Below are 20364 nucleotides of genomic sequence, written 5' to 3' on the forward strand. Positions count from 1 at the left end.
TCTACGGAACATGCATAGTTAAATTAAATATAAATGCAGCGAAAAGATATAATCATACATGTATCTCCAAATGCGTTATTCTTGCGTTTCAATAAAAAATCAGAAGACCATAGGGGGTTAAACGGATTACCTCTTGTAGTGTGCCCAAAACGATTTCAGTTCGGACGTTATTCAGTTCGAGCCTCACAAGCATCGGACCTCTAGTTCATACACATCACCAATCGCACGACGAATGGAAAAAAGAACTTGCGGGTAATTATCACTATAATTGTGTTAGCAATCTCGTGGCGACAATTCTCCGCATTCTCGATTTTCAAGTCACAGTACCAGAAGAGGGAAAACGTAATTTTTTTTAACTCTCAAGCGGACATAATATTGCATACGCTCATTTTCATCATCATCCTACAACTGTTGCTGATTGCGCCTTTTTATATGTGCGATCAACAATAGTTTCTGATCGCATGCATGATCGTGCATGTGTGCACATTGCACACGGTCAGCAACCGTTTGCCGATTGTGTGCCATGCACAGGGTCAGCTGCTTGCTGACCACACGTGCATGAGCAATTTTTTTTTGTTTAAATTAACCTCACACCATTAGCAATAGTTGCTGATCGTGTGATGCACTTTTAATTAATTTAATATATAAAAGTGCACGACTAGCATATGTGTATTTCGTGAGCATCACATGCACTCACGCCCATGCAGCTACTTATTCTCTACCCTCAGTCGAGCTATCTCCTTTACCAAGCCGGACTACTGAGGATCGAGGAACACCCTAAGGGCCTGACCACCAACAATCTATCCTCCCTGAGCCCAAGTAGTAGGAATTATGCACCCAGGGGAATGAGAGGCAAACCACTCAGAGTAATTACCCTCAATCACCAGTCCTCCTACATCCACACGGTGATAAGATGATGAGGGACATCGCGAAATGACAGAAAGGTAAAAAAACAGGGACTCAATGGAATGCGACCGAGCAAACCAAATTGGTGTGAGAAGCGGTCTCCTATATAAACCTTCGTAGACTCGAGCACGACAAAAGCAATATGCTTGGCTGATAGGCCGTGAGCATAAAGGGCATCTCCGTTATCGCCCTCTAAAATACGCTAAAAAGGTTGACTGCGATATGCGCAAAACCATTATGTCAGGAAAACACCACAAGAAAGCAACGGGTCGATGAGAATAGCGGAGGCAAAGCCGATTTCCTCACCTAATTGGATATACTAGAGCTGACAAACACCTCCATGTATGTTCGGAACTGAGAAGGGAATCGGGCATATCTAGAAAACCATTGTAATTGATGCGGGTGCGGGGTGGGCGAATATGTTTTGAGTGATGATGAGATAGATGATAAATGGGATAATAATGGATTACGATCACCCCAAGGCATAAAGGATGCGGCACTAGCCAATGATAAAGATCGGGATTGATGAAGTTCACCACCAAGGCTTATAGGATAAGCCACCCGTCAAGGATAAAGGACTTCTTGGTTCATCACCAAAAAAGAATCCATTTTTCAGGGATAAAGAACCGGGATAGATATCCGCTAGCACAGAGGAAAATCTCATATATTTTTAATATTCAAGACTTGTCTACATACAAATGAGATGACGGCTCTATTTATAACGTGATTCTACTTAATAATATAAAAGACTCTTGAAATCCTATAAATAGAAATACTCATAAAAACTAGGAATCAAGACGCTTAATAATTAGGATCAAATAGATGTATTGTAACTAGATAAAACCCTCCAAATTTTTGTACCAGCCTTGGAAACCAAATAGCCACCTTAGACGATGAACAAACAACGAAGGAAATTAGAACGGCCTCCAGTTGCTAGGTAGTCAATTGTAAGCCTTGAATTCAACAACAAGTCTTGTAAATCGACAACTATACCGCATAATCAGCAACTTCATCCTTTAACCCATATAGTTCAATTGTAACCAAAATTGGTTTTTTGTTTGCATGAATAGCGAATGTGTTGGTTCCATCGACAAAACGTGATTTGAGTTTGAGAGTTGATCGATTAAGCCCGATGCTCCAGTAACGCACGTGGAAACGTCTGAATGGCAGAATGGGATCTAGGAGTAAAGATAGGAAGATACTCAAAGGACCAAAACAGGAGAAAGTACCAAAAGCCAGTAGGTGCAAGACTAGCCGCGAAAATATGATGCGTTCCCCTCAAGAAAGCTGCAATTGTGACTGCCCCCGATTCATATTGGCCTAATCCGAACAATGTCCTGAAAAGAGAAACCACAGCGGCAAGAATAGTGTCTTTATTGTTTGTTAAAAAGCGTGACCCAAGTAAGAACACTAACAAGTGGCGGAATCACTTTTTGAATTTAGGCTCCGTTCGTTTTGCGAAAAATGTTACTTTTATGGAAAATGTTTTTCAGGGCTGAAATCAGAAAAAGTCTCGGAAAATATTTTCCATTATTTGGTATGGAAAAGATTTTCCTCCTTGCACTACTTTTAATAATTTTTTATTTTTATTTTTAAAAAATATTTTTAATGTTCTTTTTCCTTTTTTTTTCCTTCTTCTTCTTCCTCGGCCGACGATCGGCCACAGGTGAGCTCAAGCCTCACCGGCCTATGGTGAGGCTTCGTCTCGCTTGATCCGGCGAGGCTGAGCTTGTCTAAGGTCGGTCGAGTGAGCTGGGTGAGCTCGAGCCGCGCTCGAGGTTGCCAGATGTCGGCGAGGCCATGGCGACCTTGGGTGAGGCTCGAGCTTGCCTATGGTCCGTCGCCGGTCGCTGCCATGGCCGGCAACTGGTCGGAGAAGAAGATAGAAAAAGAAATAAAAGAAAAAAGAAAAAGGTAAAAGATAATAAAAAGTAATAAAAATTTAGAATTTTAGAAAAAGAAAATAAAAATAATTATAATGAATGATGAAAGAAGGAGGGGGAAAAATGTTTTCCTCTTTTCAAAAAGTGGAAAATATTTTCTTCCCTTTTGAAGGTGTTTTGTCCATTGAGGGAAAATGTTTTCCATGAGTAGTTTATTTTCTGTGAAATGAACACCGAAAAATCTGGAAAATATTTTCCATGAAACGAACGGAGCTTTAGTGTCCGAAGGAGCGAGTGCAAAATACTCCTTGACACCATAAAGCCAGTTCACTAGAAGTGAAGAGCCCCTCCTTTCCATTGCCAGGTATCCCAAGTAGATCGAGTGCCTCTGTGATATCCACATGTGTAATAGAAACTGGGGAACCCGCGAAGCAAATACCAAGAATCTTGTGCCAATTTGGTGGAGTCGGCCCCAACTCAACAAGGGCAAGTTGCATGGAACTGGACTCACTAAACTAACCCTTCATCAGTGCAATCATGTATTGATGCACAAGCATGTCCGAACAAATAGATATGAAATGTCCAAACCCAACAGAGGCTAAGTGGTCTCCATATGAGTGATGAGACCCTATGACTAGCTCACTGTTAAATGGCACTGTTTCGCCCACAATGGCATGTGTATTTGAGAGACACCCCTTGAAGAAATGTCATTGGTTGTCTATTAAGGGAAGTTAATATAATTTCCTCATGAAAGAGAAAGAGACAACAGACATACAGCGTACAGAAAAAATAAGTACGTTTCCTCTCAATTAGAAAACACACACAAAAGGGTTCTATCGTTACTTTGAGAAGACGATTGGCATTAACTTTGTGGAACAAGAATATTTTCCTCGTGATTATATTTAGACCGGTGTGAAGTTGTAGATTCGTCCAACATTCGTCAGTGATTCAATTCACATTCCTGGTTAATTCGTTTATTGTGCATCGAAAGGTTAGTCGATTCTTTCGCGAACTTTTTCCCAATATTGGTATTAGAGCCTGAGTTATGATCTCTGCCTTGTTTATCTGTCGAGTTTTTGCTTGTTGTTCAATAAGGAAATCATTTAGTGAAATGATTTCCGTACCGTCTGCATGTTTGATGCATTGAAATTGCTATATGCATGATTGATACAAACCGAGTGCGAAAGACGGGTCCCGAGTTGAAAATGGCCGTACTGCTTGGCTATTTTCTTGAAATATTTTTCGGTGAAAATTAATTTTGATCACATAGCATGATAGATCTCGTCGAGACGAGAAGAACGATGGGTAGCACGCCTCTGGGGGACGCCGCACGCGAGGCAAGAAGCCGCTGGTCGCCGGCCATGCGCTGGTATTGCCCCAGCACACGTGCTCTGGCTTGGACTGACATCGTGGTGACGTCGTCCATGATGTCATCGATGACGTTAGCTACTAGGACCCATTGACCCGACTCGACGACCCGACCCGGTTATCGACCCGACGACCCGACCTGTTGATTGGTCAACGATTAGAATGATCGGACCGGTCAATAGTCAATTGGTTAGACCGGTCAACGGTCGAACCGATTAGACCGATCGGATCGATGGATTGACCGCGAAGCACGCGCCATATGCACTGCGCACTTAGGCAGCGTGTGTGGGCGGTGGGAGCTCCGATCAGAGCGTGGTTGGTACCATTGTGCTCGTATTGAAATTCTTTACATTGTGGTATAGTTATTTTACATGTTTAAAGCTTTTAAAGGTATGAAAATGCGTACAAAATCCTAAATACGGGTATTTTTGGGGTATTATTGCATTTTACCTGTATTTCCCTTTGGTTTTGGAAATACATAAGCTATTTTACATGCAAATGACTACATATAGATTGTGTAGAGCATGGTTCATTGATGGCATTGATATAAGGCTTAACATGCTTGCAATTTCAGTTCTGAGTAGACTCAAACAATGGCTCGAGGTTCATTTTCTATTTACTTGTATACCACATTGGATTATAGACAATGCTTGAATTACTTGTACTTTGGTTAACGCCATACTGTTCTCTATGATTGTATGAGAGAATGTGATCATTGCATGATATATTATAATAGTCTTTTCTAGTGGTAGTTCATAGGTTGGTGGAATTCGAAGGAATCCTCACCTAGAACTTAAATTTTGTGCAAATTGAACAAAATTAATGATAGGAGACAATCATTACACAGAAGCTAATTGGGAACATAGTGAACTTTCGTTTCAGTGTCTTTTATCGAATTATCATTAATTTAGTTTGTCTTTGCTGCAAAATAAATGTGTGTTGATGTGAAAAATGTACTAGTATCCATTTTGCGTTTATTATGTCAATGTGTAGTTGTCATTGATTATGGCTTTGGCATCTAAGACCATTGTGGCTGACCTCAACAAGGGTGAATAATTGAACGGTGACAATTTTAATATATGGCATTGAAAGGTTCAGTATATCCTTGAAGAATAAGAGGTTTTGGAGACCCTCAACCACAATATGGTTGAACCTGAGCATGGAACTTTTGCTCAGCACAAAAGAGATCATAAAGCTTATCAAGCTTAAAAAAAGAAAAATAGTATTGCTCGCATTATGCTGCTGAGTTGTATGCAAGATGATCTTATGTGCGAGTTTGAAAGTTTTGATAATGTAGGCTGCGCTGAAAGACAAGTTTGGGGGTATGCCTGCTATAAAATTGAGGAGGCTCACTATCAAGTTTGACACATTCCGAAAGCGCCAAAATCAAACAATGAGACAGCATCTTCGGGAGATGTCAAACATAATAGGAGAGTTAAAGACAGCATGTCATACTCTAACTGATGAACAATAAGTCAGTCTGTTATAAGGTATCTTCCTAACAGTTAATAACATATGAAAATCAATATGACACACAATGAGAATATCATAACTTTTGACGATATAACGCGTCATTTGGAATTAGAGGATGAATGCCTAGAGGCTGTGAGATCCTCCACACATGCTTATGTTGTTGAATCTGGTTTGCGCAAAGTTTTGGGCTTCAAGCGCAATAGGAACTACAAATTCAACAACAAAGGGAAGGAGACTAGTCAGGCGCCCAAGAGAGCTAAAACCCTACACCGCAAGAAGCATGGTGGGAAGAAGGACAGGGCCAAGATGAAATGCTACAATTGTGGCAAGCTGGGTCATTTCGCTCGTGAATGCACTGAATTGAAAGAGGTACCAAATTACTCTATTACTTTGAGTAATGCTTTTGTTTCTAGCACTATAATGCTTACTGAATCTCATCATATATGGATGATAGACTCAAGAGCTACCAATCATGTAGCTAGAGATCGAAGAGTATTTGTGGAGTATCGTTGGATATAGATTGGAAGTAGATGGATATATGTTGGAAATAACTCAAGAATTGAAGTGAAGGGAATCGGCACATGTAAATTAAATTTACGTGGTGGTCGAAGTCTATTCCTACGTGATGTCCTCTATGCTCCGATATTTGGTGGAACTTGGTTTGTGTAGTTGTTCTTCTAAGCTTAGGTTATGTTTTGAATTTTCATGGTGATTGTGTTGATATTAAGTTTGAAACAGTTTATTATGGTTCTGGTCATGTACTAAATAGTTTTATGGTTTTAGACATTGACTATCATGTGTTCAATGTTAATGATGAGGGTTGTTTTTCTTTGATTGCATCTTCTAGTAATGTGGAAGTTGATGCAAATATTTGGCAAGCTAGATTAGGTCGCATTGGGTTACAAAAAGGAATAGACTAGCTAGAGAAGGCCTTTTAGGGTCACTCGCTACGATTCAACTACCAATATGTGAACATTGTCTAGTAGGAAAAGCAACTAAAAAACCAATTGGTAAATGAACTAGAGCTTAATTTCCATCGTAACTTGTGCATTCTGACATTTGTGGTCCATTAAATGTGAGGGCGAGGCATGGAGCCTCATATTTCATCAATTTTATAGATGACTTCATGTGTTGCGGTTATGTTTTCCTGATTTCCCATAAGTCAGAAGCATTAGATTGCTTTAGACGTTATATGATTTTGGTAGATAATTAATTAAACAAAACAATAAAGGCATTAAGAACTTATTGCGGACGTGAGTATCTATCCGAACAATTTAAGTTTCTTTGTGATGAAAAGGGGATTGTAAGACATTTGACTATTCCTAGTACTCTACAACAAAATGGAGTTGCCGAGAGAAGGAATAGAACCTTATTGGAAATGGTTAGGTCTATGATGGCACAGACAAATCTACCTATCTCATATTGGGTAGATACGTTATTGACTACTGCTTATATGTTTAACTGTGTGCCCTCTAAGTCATCACTTCCACTTCTTATGAATTGTGGACTGGTATGTGCTCATAGGTAAACAAGCTGATGGAAGTGTGATTGAAATGGAGTCACGAGATGTCACGTTCTTGAAGAATGATTTTTCTAGTAGAAGTGAAATTGATAATGATTTCCAATTACATGAGATGGAAGATCCTGATAACACACCCACTAATGTTATTGAGGAAAATAGAGATTTACCTCAACATTCTAGACCTAGTGGGAGTATCGCATTGCCTAGTGAATTGAATCCACATGGAATTTAGTTATGCAAAAGTAATAATAAAAGCATTCCCTGTTGTCGTTTTGAGATTGAAGGGGAAGTATTTATGATTGCTACACAAGACAATGCGGAGCCTAAGACAGTTGAAGATGCTCTCTCATCTATTGATAAGGAAGAATGGAGAAGAGTTTAGGAAGATGAAATGGAGTCTATGACAACAAACCACGTTTGGGACTTGGTTGATCTACCACAAGGTTATCGGAAATAAATGGGTTTTCAAGATCAAGCGTAGGGCGGATGGGCCTGTTGAAAAGTATAAGGCTCACATTGCGGCAAAAGGCTATATTCAACAAGATGGTATAGATTATGAGGAAACCTTTTCACCAGTTGTAAGGTTTGCCTCAATACGTCTTATCCTAGCTATTGTCGCAAATTTGAACTTAGAATTACATCAAATGGATGTAAAGACAACATTTCTCAATGGAAAACTAGATGAGGAAATCTGTATGAAACAATCGATAGGTTTCATAGCTAAAGGTCAGGCGCACAAAGTTTGCAAGGTTCATCAATGAATATATGGCCTTAAGCAATAGATAGGGGCACTTTTGTTTTCATCAAGCCACAACTTCTTCTAGGTTTACGATGATCGAAGAAGATCACTGTGTGTATGTCAAACGGTCTGGGGATAAATTTGTGATTTTATCGCTTTAAATAGATGATATTTTATTAGCTGTGAATGATAAAGGTTTGGTTATCACCATAAAAGAATGATTGTCCTCTAATTTTAAAAGTAAAGACATGGGGGAGTTAAGATTGAAAGAGATCCAACAAGGAAACTGTTGAGAAAAATCCCTAATGAGTTTTGAGGAATGACAAAACTATATGTTACTTACCAGAATTACACTTAAGTTATTTGATACAGGTAAATACGGAGTCATCAGACTTAGTCGATGAAAGGACTTTGTCATCAGACTCAAAATTACTCGTCAGATTCAATGAGTGTTATTTTTGGTAAGTTTATGCAGGATAATCAAATTAATATCTCAGGATATCCTAATTGGTAATCACAAGATCGTTCCTTGAACACGAAAAACTACACTTATGGAAACCTTGATTTGAATGTATGGGTTATCAAATCACTCGGAGATAATGGTTCTTTTTCTAACGGCTATGCATCCTATTTTGGGAAGAATCTCCAATGGGTTGATTTAGAGATCAATCCTCTAAAGACTATCCAACGGATAGATTGGAAGTAGAGGAGTATAAAAGGAGTGCAAACGTCGTACAAGAAACAAGAACCAGAATCGAGAATTCTAAAGTCTGAATAGAGCTTCGATCTTACACACTTGTGATTACTGTATTCCACATTGTGACTTTAGAAAGAAAATTACGGGGGAAGAACAGCATTGGTGCCAAAACTTGTGTACGGAGGCCACTTTGGTGCCAAAAGTTTCAATCGGATCACTTAAGTGCTAAAAGTTGTGAAAAACGATCACTTAAGTGCCATTTCGCCGGAAATCCGACGTGGCATTTTTTTATTAATTTCTCAAGCTGATGTGGCTCGCCGGAGGCTGATGTGGCATTTCTTTTCTTTTTTTTTCCTTTTCTTTCTTTTTTCCTTTCTTTTCTTTTTTTTTTCTTTTCTTTCTTCTTATTTCCGATGGCCGGTCACCGGCAACCGGCCATGGTCGGCCTCGCCGGGCGTCGCCTTCCTCTGGGCGAGGCCCGGCGAGGGTCGGCCTCACTGGATCTGGCGAGGCGAGCCCTCGCCGGGGCTCGCCCAGTCGCCCTACCCAGGCGAGGGTCGAGGTCGCCTGGGCGGGCGAGCTGCGGCGAGGGCTCGCCTCGCCCGATCCGACGAGGCCGGCCCCCGCCGAGGCCACGGTTGGCTCGCCGGGCGTCGCCTTCCTCCGGCGAGGCCCGGCGAGGGAGTCGTGGCCTCGGCGAGGGCCGGCCTCGCCGGGCTCGCCCCGCCTAGGCGAGGGTCGAGGTCGCTCGGGCGTGGCGAGCCCCGACGAGGGCTCGGCGAGGGCCGACCTTGCCGGATCCGGCGAGGCGAGCCCTCGCCGGGGCTCGCCATGCCCAGCGACCTCGACCCTCACCTGGGCAGGGCGAGCCCTGGCGAGGGCTCGCCTCGCCAGATTCGGCGAGGCCGGCCCTCGCCGAGGCCACGGCTACCTCGCCCGAAGGAAGGCGATGCCCGGTGGCTGGCCTCCGGCCACCGGCCATGGTAGAAGAAGAAGAAGACATAAATGAAAAAAGAAAAGAAACAAAAGAAAAAAGAAAAAAGAAAAGAAAGAAAAAAATCAGAAAAAAATATTTAAAAAATTGAATTATACACATAAAAATGCCATGTGTCATTAAAATTTAAATATAAAAGCACGTATTAAATTTTGTCGGAATTTCTCGCCATTGGCACTTAAGTGATCGTTTTTTTTTCCGATTTGATACTTAAGTGATCGCCAGCGTAAACTTTTGGCACTTAAGTGATCCAAATGAAACTTTTGGCACCAAAGTGGCCTCCGTACACAAGTTTTGGCACCAATGCTATTCTGTCCCCGAAAATTACTTAAGTGAAGAGTGTATGTAATAGTGCAGTCTATTATCTATGAAGCACTGCTCTTGTAATATTCTGGTGATTCAATAGTGAAATACAGCCAATAGGCTGCCAGCGTGGAGAGTGGTCGTAGGCTTGATAAAGCCGAACCATATAAAGATCTGTGTGCAGTATTCTCTATCCCTAAACTTTCATTTATTATTGCTGATATTATACTATATATATCTGTCAAACAAGTTCGTCAGAACATCATCTTAGTCATCGGACGCAATCATCTGACGACAACTTATATGCAAATTTGTAATTCGCATCCTTCTGATATTGTACATACGAGTTGTTGACCTCGACTATATTCATTCCGCACGTTTAAATCATTCAATTTGCTAAAATCACCTATTCACGCCCTCTAGGTGATAGCACTAGCCGTAACAGAAACTTCTTACTTTGTCACAAGAGTCTTATATAATGAAGATTCTTGAACGTTTCAATATGCATCACTATAATCCTATTGATATACTTATTATGCAAGGCGAAGGCCTAAGCTCTAAGATGTGTCCTAAGATTCTTGAAGAAAAGAAAGAAATGGAAACCATTCCGTACTCTAGTGCAGTTGGAAATTTGATGTATGCTATGAAATGTACTCGACCCGACATATGTTATGTCGTGGGGTTAGTGAGCCGATACCAATCAAATCCTGGTCAAGCACACTAGAAAGCAGTTAAGAGGATCCTGAGATACTTGAGAGGCACAATGGACTATTGACTTTGCTTTCAAGGGAATGATTTACGCTTATTAGGTTGCTCATATGCTGATTGGGGAGGAGACTTGGATGGACATAAATCAACATCTGGACATGCGTTCTTACTTAATGAAGGTGTAATTTCTTGGAGTAGCAAGAAACAGACACTCACAGCTCTATCTACGATGGAGGCAGAATTTATTGCATGCTCTGCTGCAGTGCAAGAAGCAATATGGCTAAAACGTTTCTTGGAAAATTTAGCTATTGTCACTGACGTTCCAAGATCGGTAATGGTTTATTATGATAGTCAAGCAGCCATTGCCTATGTGAAAGATCTTAAATATCATGGTAAAGAACAATTTTATCAGAGATATAATAATGCAGAAGGAAATGGTTCTACAATATATTTCTACGAACATGATGGTTGCTGATCTATTCACGAAGGCTGTTTTTAGCGACGTGTTCTTGACCCACAGGATGTCTCTAGAGTTACGTAGATTGTGATATTTAATATTGTTGAGGATCATTGAATTATGTGTGTATATGTATTGTACTTGTTTGTTAATGAATTGATGTTTTATCAATTAGTATAATATATTATGAGACTAGCACAAATACACATATATTGTTGAAAGGTATGTCACCAGATAATGATTGGCTCACTCACATGAGCAATCACCTCAAATGCTATAGTAAGCGGGTTGAGATGAGACGATATGTACTATAAATGTTGGAAGAGCAAATTTAGTACTTAATACAATTTTACATCACCTTGATTAGGATCAAGATGAGGTCTTTGATTATATGTAATAAGACTGAATACGATAGTCCCACAATCATGTATGCCTGATGGAAGCTGGATGCGAGTACTTAATTGGGCGCTGTAGAAAGTGAGCTGATATAGCACTCGAACTAAACATATGTACGTGAGAAGCATGTGACTATGTTTAGGCCGAAATCCGTATAGTGAATATGTTTAACAGATGACATATGCTCTTATAGAAAGAAAAATCCACTATAGCATGTAATTCATACTACATGTGTTTTTATTCGATCGATAATGGAGATGAGTGAAATTATTCCTATTAACTCATTGTGTGAGTTCTTGAGGTAATTTATGAATTGATTAACTTATTTTGTGCCCTATGTTACTTCTCACTATGTTCTCAAAGTAACATACCAATATTTCTACTTTAGCATGTTACTGGCGGTCATGAATAGATATAGCCTTATGATATGTGTCTAGAAAAGTAGTTGTTCTAAAATGGAGAGAAACATGAGTGCGAAGGAAGACTATTGTTGTTTTACTTCTATAATATGTGTTTACTAGCTATTTGACACCAGATCTTTGGCCCATTTTTTATAAAATTAACTTAAAAATCAAAAAATTAGGATTAGGAACCTTGACCATACTTAGGAACCTATTTCTAAATAAAAAAATATATTTTTTAGAATTGTCGTGAATTTTTTCTTAATTTCTTTTGGCTAAAAAGAGAGAAAAAATCAAGAAAAATACTAAATGGAATTAAAAAATTCCACAAAAATAGTAATTAGTCTTCTTTTAATTCCAATTTCAGCACTGCAGTCTCAATTTTAGAAAATTTCAATTGGGGATATGTTTTTCCCAAAATTGGGTAATTTCATACCTCAATTGAGCAAAAAATCTAATTAAATCATTTTTAGTCATTTTTATGCCATACTGTCTTCACAACAATTGATTCTAGAACCTTAAATTTCATATTGGTCTGTCCAATTTTACAAATTGACAAAAGAATTGAAAAGTCCTAGAAATTAATTGAAAATTAGGGATTTTAAGACACAAATTGGGGGATCTTATTCAATTTGAAATTTTTGATTTAAACCTATACCTTCCCTAGGATTAATTGAACATGGGTAATTCAATTTTGGCCTCAATTTTTCCTAATTAGGTCATTTAGACACTTAATTGAACAAAAACCCAAGTGAACCGAATTTGGATTTGGGGATTTTTGACCTAATTAAAGTGAAAATTTAAATTGAACCCATATTCTAGCGTAAAAAGTGTCAAGGAATCGAAATTTGGGATCAAAATCGTGAAATTGGGTCGAATTTGCAAAATTGGACCAACCCGGGTCTATCGGGTCGGTCGGATAGACCCGACCCGACCCAGGTCAGTCATCCCCTTCGCTCGACTAGGTTCCACATGCGGGAAAGGGAGAAAATATCTGGCTAGGCCCGCCACTTTGCCGACATAGTTTGATCAATCTAGCACGTGAAAAACGAAATGGATAGCTAGAAAATCTTTAGCTGTCCATCCTTATCATCTCTAACCGATTGGTGAGTCGGTTAGAGGTGATAACTGACTCGGAAAAGGACAATAAAAAGGAGAGAAAAACTAGTTATCAAAAGGGGAAGGTGTTCGACGATTTGCCAGAGAGCGAGAGCGAGAGAGAGAGAGACTGTACAAAACCAAAGAGAGAAAGCGAGAGAGAGAGAGCATCAGAGGTCCTCAACCAAGTGTCCGGCGCCATCCTTACCAGTGGAGCGCCGACAAATCGGCCCGTGGTTGTGACCTCCCCTTTCCCGTTCCGGTCAAGTAGCTGGCCGTGAAGGTCTGAAACTGAGCTTCATCCGACTAGTTACGGAGCATCCCGGTGAATCAAAGGCTATTATTTTGAAGAGCAAGTACCAGAGAATCATTCCAAAGTGCTAGTTTTGTTCGGAATTTCTAATTCAGGCTCCAGTGAAGAAGGTAAATATCCTTTCCTACCACTGGTCACATGTTCGACAAAATTCCAGAGTGATGATCCGAGTTTCATTAAGTTTGATCTTGAGATTTTATTTGTGAATTTGTGATTAGTGATACCTTAAACATGTTTTTGATCATGTGATTTGTCATTCAATGCATTTTGGATCGTTGATGTTGCGTTTTCACCGAGTCGGCCTCCATGAACATCCTCACCGAAGCTTCTAAGCCTTGCCAGAGTGCTTTCTAGCGGCCAATGGCCGTTCCAAGTCAGTCATTCTTGTTCCCTAATTGTTTTGATTGCTATTTTGATTGCTAGAAATGGTTAGGATGCTCTATTTATTGATTTGAATGTTAGTTTAGTTTAGTTTTACAGTATGATTTTCATTGTCAAATAGGGAAGTTTGAGCTTGAATATCAATGGCTTAGGGAGTCTCAGTGACCATCTGATGAGTATGAATGTGTAGAGGGTCATTCGGTGAAGGTTTGGGATCGATTATGATAGTTGGAATGTCGCCGGAAGTTCACCGGAACAGCGGTCAAAGTGGTGGTCCCGAAACGGCAAAACTAAGATTCATGCCCACCAACTGTTTGTCAACATGCCTAAGAGGAAAAGAGAGAAAATGGTGGCGTTTTGGCATTGTACTCGCCGGGGCATCGGCCTGCGCCGACTAGGCCGGTCTGACCTGGTTGGACTAGTTTGAACCGGTTCTATCGGGTTCATCCCTGGTGGGAAAATAAAAAATTCAATTTTTTTTAAAAAAATAAAAAATCATAATTTGTTTTGAAAAATCAGAAAATTCATAAAAAATCAGAGAATTCAAAAAATCTTAAAAAATTAGAAAATTCAGAAAATCCTAAAAAATTAGAAAATTCAGAAAATGCAGGAAAAAAAAAATGAAAGTTTAGCTTTTCCGAAAATAAAAATTTTCCCGAAAAAAATAAAAAAATTCACAAAATAGCTTAGAATACTTTGGCTGCGAATGATAACCATTCTGTTTCAGAAATCAATTTCTGGCCAGAAATTGATTTTTCTATTTCTGTTTCTGGAGGAGTTTCTAAGCTAAAAAACATGTTTGATAACGACACAAAATTTCTATTTCAGAAATAGAAATTTGTTTGATAATGGCACAAAATTTCTCCTTCTCATGTGGCCGGCGGCGGGCGGCGGACAATCGCTTCATTTCTTTTAGAAATAGAATAAAAAAATTAGAAAATCTGGAAAATTCCTAAAAATCTAAAAAAAATTCAAAAAATCCATAAAATTTTCCAGAAAATAAAAAAAAGTCATATTTCGGGAATATAGGAAATTTGTTCATTTTTTCAAAAAAAAATCAAAAATTTCAAAACTTCATAGAATGGCTTAGAATACCTGTGGCCACTCACTTTGCGTAAAATTTAAATTTTTTGAGGTGCCAAAAAAAAAACCAAAAAATTCAAAACTTCAGAGAATGACTTAGAATACATGTGGCCACCCATTTTAAGTGAAATTTAAATTTTTTAGGTGCCAACAAAATAAAAATAAATAAATAAATTTAAATTTTACTCAAAGTGGGTGGCCACAGGTATTCTAAGCCATTCTGTGAAGTTTTGAAATTTTTTATTTTTTGATTTTTTTTGGGCACCTCAAAAAATTTAAATTTCACGCAAAGTGGGTGGCCACAGGTATTCTAAGCCATTCTGTGAAGTTTTGAAATTTTTAATTTTTAAATTTTTTTGGGCACCTCAAAATTTAAATTTCACTCAAAGTGGGTGGCCATAGATATTCTAAGTCATTCTGTGAAGTTTTGAAATTTTTTATTTTTGGATTTTTTTTGGGCACCTCAAAAAATTTAAATTTCACACAAAGTGGGTGGCCACATATATTCTAAGCTATTCTGTAAAGTTTTGAAATTTTTGAAATTTTTTATTTTTTTTTGCACCTCAAAAAATTTAAATTTCACTCAAAGTGATTGGCCACATGTATTATAAGCCATTCTGTGAAGTTTTGAAATTTTTTTATTTTTTTTGGAGAAAATGAACAAATTTCCTATTTTCCCGAAATCTGACTTTTTTTTTATTTTCTAGAAATTTTTATGAATTTTTCTGGAATTTTTCAATTTTTAAGGATTTTTTGGAATTTTTTTTTTTGGGCGGCAGCCGGCAGCGGGAGGCGGCTGATGGTGGCGGGAGGTGGCCGGTGGTCGGCAGCCGGCGGTGGTGGGAGGCAGCCGGTGGCAATAGTGAGCGACGACGGGGGTGGCCGGCTAGTAGCGAGGACGAGCGATGAGAAAAATTTATATTTCTCATTTCTGTTCCAGAAATAGAGAAGCTAAAAATTTTAGCTTCTGATTTCTCTTTCAAATCTATTTCTGGAACAAAAATTTGTTCCAGAAATAGAAATTAAAATTATGTTACCAAACGGATTTCTGTTCCAAACCTATTTCTGGAACAGAAATAGAGAAACAGAATGGTTACCATGCGCAGCCTTTGTAGCCACCCACTTTGAGTGAAATTTAAATTTTTTGAGGTTCTCAAGTATTATTTTTGAAATTCCTTAGTTTAGAGACTAAAATGGGTTTTAACCCCCAAAAAACCCTAAAAGGGGTTTAACCCCCAAAAGGGATCTTTACCCCTAAAATAATCCTAAAACCTTAAGACAGCACAATCCATTGAATGAATAAGCCTTAGGGCTTTACTAGGGTTTGGGGTGTTTTTGATTGATTTTCAATTTAGAGACCATTTTAGGATTGCTGTGTTTGATTGAAATTGATTCCGCATTTCCTTATTGATTGGTTGATTTCTCTCGAGTAAAATAGTTAGAATTCGTAGATAAGCCTTACGAATTCGCGTGACACGTTTAGACACTTCGGATTGTTTTAGGTATCGAAAGGGCGTTAGAGATCTTGATTTGGGATCATTGACGTAAGAAAGTCCCCTTACCCATTGTCGCGCCACGCTCTCGCGTGCTAGAATGGAGGTATTTTTCTACATGGGTCTCTCTCAGATCATATCTCACGTGACAGCAGGGTTTATTTGATCTAAACTTGAACTTGGAGTCGCCACTAGTCAATTACGGTAGGTTGACTAGAAACCTAATCGAAGTACGGAAGAAATACCACGATCCTACGAATCAGAGATTCTGGATAACGGACTTGGTTACGTTAACGATCCCAAATTGAGACCATTAACGCCATTTCGGTACCTAAGAACGATATGGCATGTCTAACGTATCACACGGATTCCTAAGGTCAATTCACTAATCTAATCGTGAACAAATAATTAAGCACCCAAGAATTAAAATGCGCAATCAATGGCAAATCAATCATAGCAATCCTAATTTGGCCACTAAAAAAGAAAATCAAGCAAAATACCCAAACTCTATTGAAACTCTAATAGTTTGTTCATTTCATGATTTACACATTTTTAGGGTTTTTTAGGGATTATAACTCTTAAATTTGGAATTTTCCAAAAATGCCAATTGGACACTTCCGAAAATTCAAATTTCACTTTTTATGGCTGGCTACGATGATTTTGAATCATTTTGTGAATTTTCAAAATTTTTGATTTTTTTTTTTCGGAAAAATTTTTAAACCAAGAATTGATTTTTTTTTATGATTTTCTGAAAATTTTTATGAATTTTCCAATTTTCCAATTTTCTTTATTTTTCTGAATTTTTATATTTTATATTTTCTGAATTTTTTTCGAATTTTTCTTTTATTTTCCTAAAATTTTTGAAATTTCCGAAAATTCTAATTTTCTAAAAAAATTCCTAATTTTTTATGATCTTTATAATTTTCCTATTTTTTATAATTTTTTTTGATTTTTCTAATTTTTTAGAATTTTCTGATTTTTTATTATTTTGTAGAAATTTTCGGATTATTTATTTATATATATTTTTTTGAATTTTCCCGTCGGGGAAAATGAATTGGACCGGCCCGGTTCAAACCCTGTTCGGCTTGGCCGAACCAGGCGTCGCTGGCGGCGGTCGCCGGTCACTTCCTCCGGTGAGACCAGGGCCAAAAACGGCGCCGTTTTGCTTGATTTTCATTGAGGCATTTTCACAAACACCTGATATGCACAATTTCCAGTTTAGAGTTTTCGAGACCGTGACTTTGGATCAGAATCCGGCGACCTTCTGGCGACTGTCTCGCCGTTCCAATTGAACCATCATTAAGTCCACATATTCTAGTACCGAACTAGACTAATCAAATGGCCGCCGGACGTTCGTCGGCCGGCGAAAAATCGATCCAAAATCCAAACTTGTAAACTAATCATATCTATTTCTCAAGCATTCAAATCATCCTACCAATTGCCCTAACCGTCTAAATCGGTTCCAATCAGCATCAAATCATCAAACAAAGTGAAAGGAAGCCTACTTAGATGACCTATGGTCACGGTGACGCTCCGGCGAGGCTTCGGGTTTTCCGGCGAGGGGTTTTAATGCACGGCCGATTCGGTTTGTGCATTTTTAACCATTCAAAATGCCAACAAATGATGAAAATGAAGTTAGAATATGTTTTGAGCATCAATCATCACAAAATCACGAAGAAACACACAAGTTTGAGCTAAAACACAATCTGGAAATTTTGGAAAAACCGTGATCACGAAGGAATTTTACCTGCTTCGTTCGATGTCCAAATGAAATTATCGAAGTGATCTGCGCCCCGAGGGTTGTTCCTTGACACTTGGTCTTCACCCTGGTGGTCTTGGTTTTGCCGGAACAGGTTTGGATCGGCCGGACCAAGCTCGTTTTCAGGCGTTCACAGTCAGCCGGACTGATTGGAACGGTGAGGGGAGAATCACGGCCAAACCATAATTCGCCGGTGCTCCGCCGTCTACGGCGGCACCGAGCACTTGTGAGGGGACTCTCGACCCTCTCTCTCTAACTTTTCCGCGTTGGTTTTGCTCCTTTCTCTCTCCTCTTTCTCTTCGGAATTTCCTCGAACAGCTTCCCCCCTCTCCAGTCAGTTTTTCTCATTTTTTTGTTGCTTGATTTCCCGCTCAAAAATTGTTAGAACCGAATTCCGATCGGTTGGGGTCGTTAAATGGTGCCAGTTGGACATTTTCTAGCTGGCACAATCGATTAAAACGTGCCAAAATAGCTGGAAATGACTGGTGAAGTGGTGGGTTTAATTCGGTTTTCTGGGTTTATTGTGCTTCGGGCTGAGTCGGGCGAAGAAGATGCATTGTTTGGGTCGGGTCGTGTCGACCCGCCCGACCCGGCAGTTCCTATTTTGACCAAATACTCAAATTGGACTCAATTTCAACCGATATTTTCAAATTAAACCTCAAAATTGGATTCCCCATCATATTCCAAACCCAAAGATATAATTTTCCCCAATTTTTATTGTAATTAAGCCCAAGATTTTCTCATTTTTGTACTTGGGTTAATAAGGTTTTGTTCAATTTGATGTCCTAATGACCTGATTAGGCAAAATTGATGTCAAAATTGAATTATCCATGTCTGATTAACCCTAGAAATGATGGTCTCACATTTCAAAAATTTCATATTGGGCACGATTCCCAATTCGGGTTCAAAATTCTTAATTTTCAATCAAATTTTCGGGATTTTTGATTTTTATGTCAAATTATGCAATTGGACCAACCCTTATGCAATTCAAGGTCCCAAAATCATTTGTTGTGAAGACACTTTGACTTAAAAATGACTAGCAAAACTTTAATTTCATTTTTGGTTCAATTCGGGTTTAACTTTGCCCAATTTTGGGAAAAACATATACCCGATTGAGATTTTTCAAAATTGATAATGTATTTATGAAATTGGATTTAAAATAAGACTAATGACTATTTTTTATGGAATTTTCTGATTCCATTTGCTATTTTTGTTGATTTCTCGATTATTTTGACTAAAAGAAATTAAGGAAAAATGCAGAAAAATGCTAAAAAATTATTCTTTGGTTTAGAAATAGGTTTCTTGGCTTGGCCAAGATTCCTAGACCTAATTTTGAAATTTTTTAAAATATGAAAAAAAAATGATCTAAAATTAGGTGTCAACAGCTGCTTCTCTTTGAGATTGAGCTCGTTAGAGGTTGATTTCAAAGACAAGATGACATCTGAATTTTTAGTCGACTCACTAAACAAGATAATATGGAAATTTCACAACAACTGATTAGGGTCTTTGCTTTTAAAATTCGTGATCTAATCCAAAGGTTCTCTTTTTGGAACACATTTTGAAAAGTTCTTAATGATTGAGGGAGAGAGACATACCTGTTTGTGAGAGTTTCTTTGTTGCTCATCCAAGGGCATGAATTGAAGGTAGTGATGATTATGATGATTATTCTGATTTCGTAGTTTAAGGACGAACTCACGAACCATGAACGTCCGAGACTCTTCGCCTGAGGACTTGAATTTGCCTAGTGGTTCCTCATCAGTAGGACTTTAGATATTTACCTAATGACTCCTCGTCAAATAGGACCTTGGAATTTGCCTAGTGGCTCCTTGCCAGTAGGACTTGAAATTTTTGGAGACTTGCCATGTAGTTCCTTACCCGTAGGATTTTGGAAATTGTCTAAAGGCTCTTTGCCAATAGGACTTGGATTTTGGAGACTTGCCATGTAGTTCCTCACCCGTAGGATTTTGGAAATTGCCTAAAGGCTCCTTGCCAATAGGACTTGGATTTTGGAAACTTGCCATGTAGTTCCTCACCCGTAGGATTTTGGAAATTACCTAAAGGCTTCTTACTAATAGGACTTTAGATTTGGAGACTTGCCATGTGATTCCTCACCTGTAGGATTTTGGAAATTGCCTAAAGACTCCTTGCCAATACGACTTGAATTTTGGAGACTTGCCATGTAGTTCCTCACCTGTAGGATTTTGGAAATTGCCTAAAGGCTCCTCGCCAATAGGATTTGAATTTTACCTAGTGGTTCCTCACCGGTAGGACTTTGGGAAGACTTCAAACAATGAATACCTTAACTGTGAGTTTTGTGATTTTGAGGTTTCATTAACCTTGATATGGTTTTTAGTTGACCAAAAACCATTTTGAAAAGTAATTTTGAAATT

Source organism: Syzygium oleosum, unplaced genomic scaffold (genome assembly GCF_021117445.2).
Source record: "Syzygium oleosum isolate NSW1041296 unplaced genomic scaffold, Sole_v2.1 Sole_v2.02, whole genome shotgun sequence".
Lineage (NCBI taxonomy): Eukaryota > Viridiplantae > Streptophyta > Magnoliopsida > Myrtales > Myrtaceae > Syzygium > Syzygium oleosum.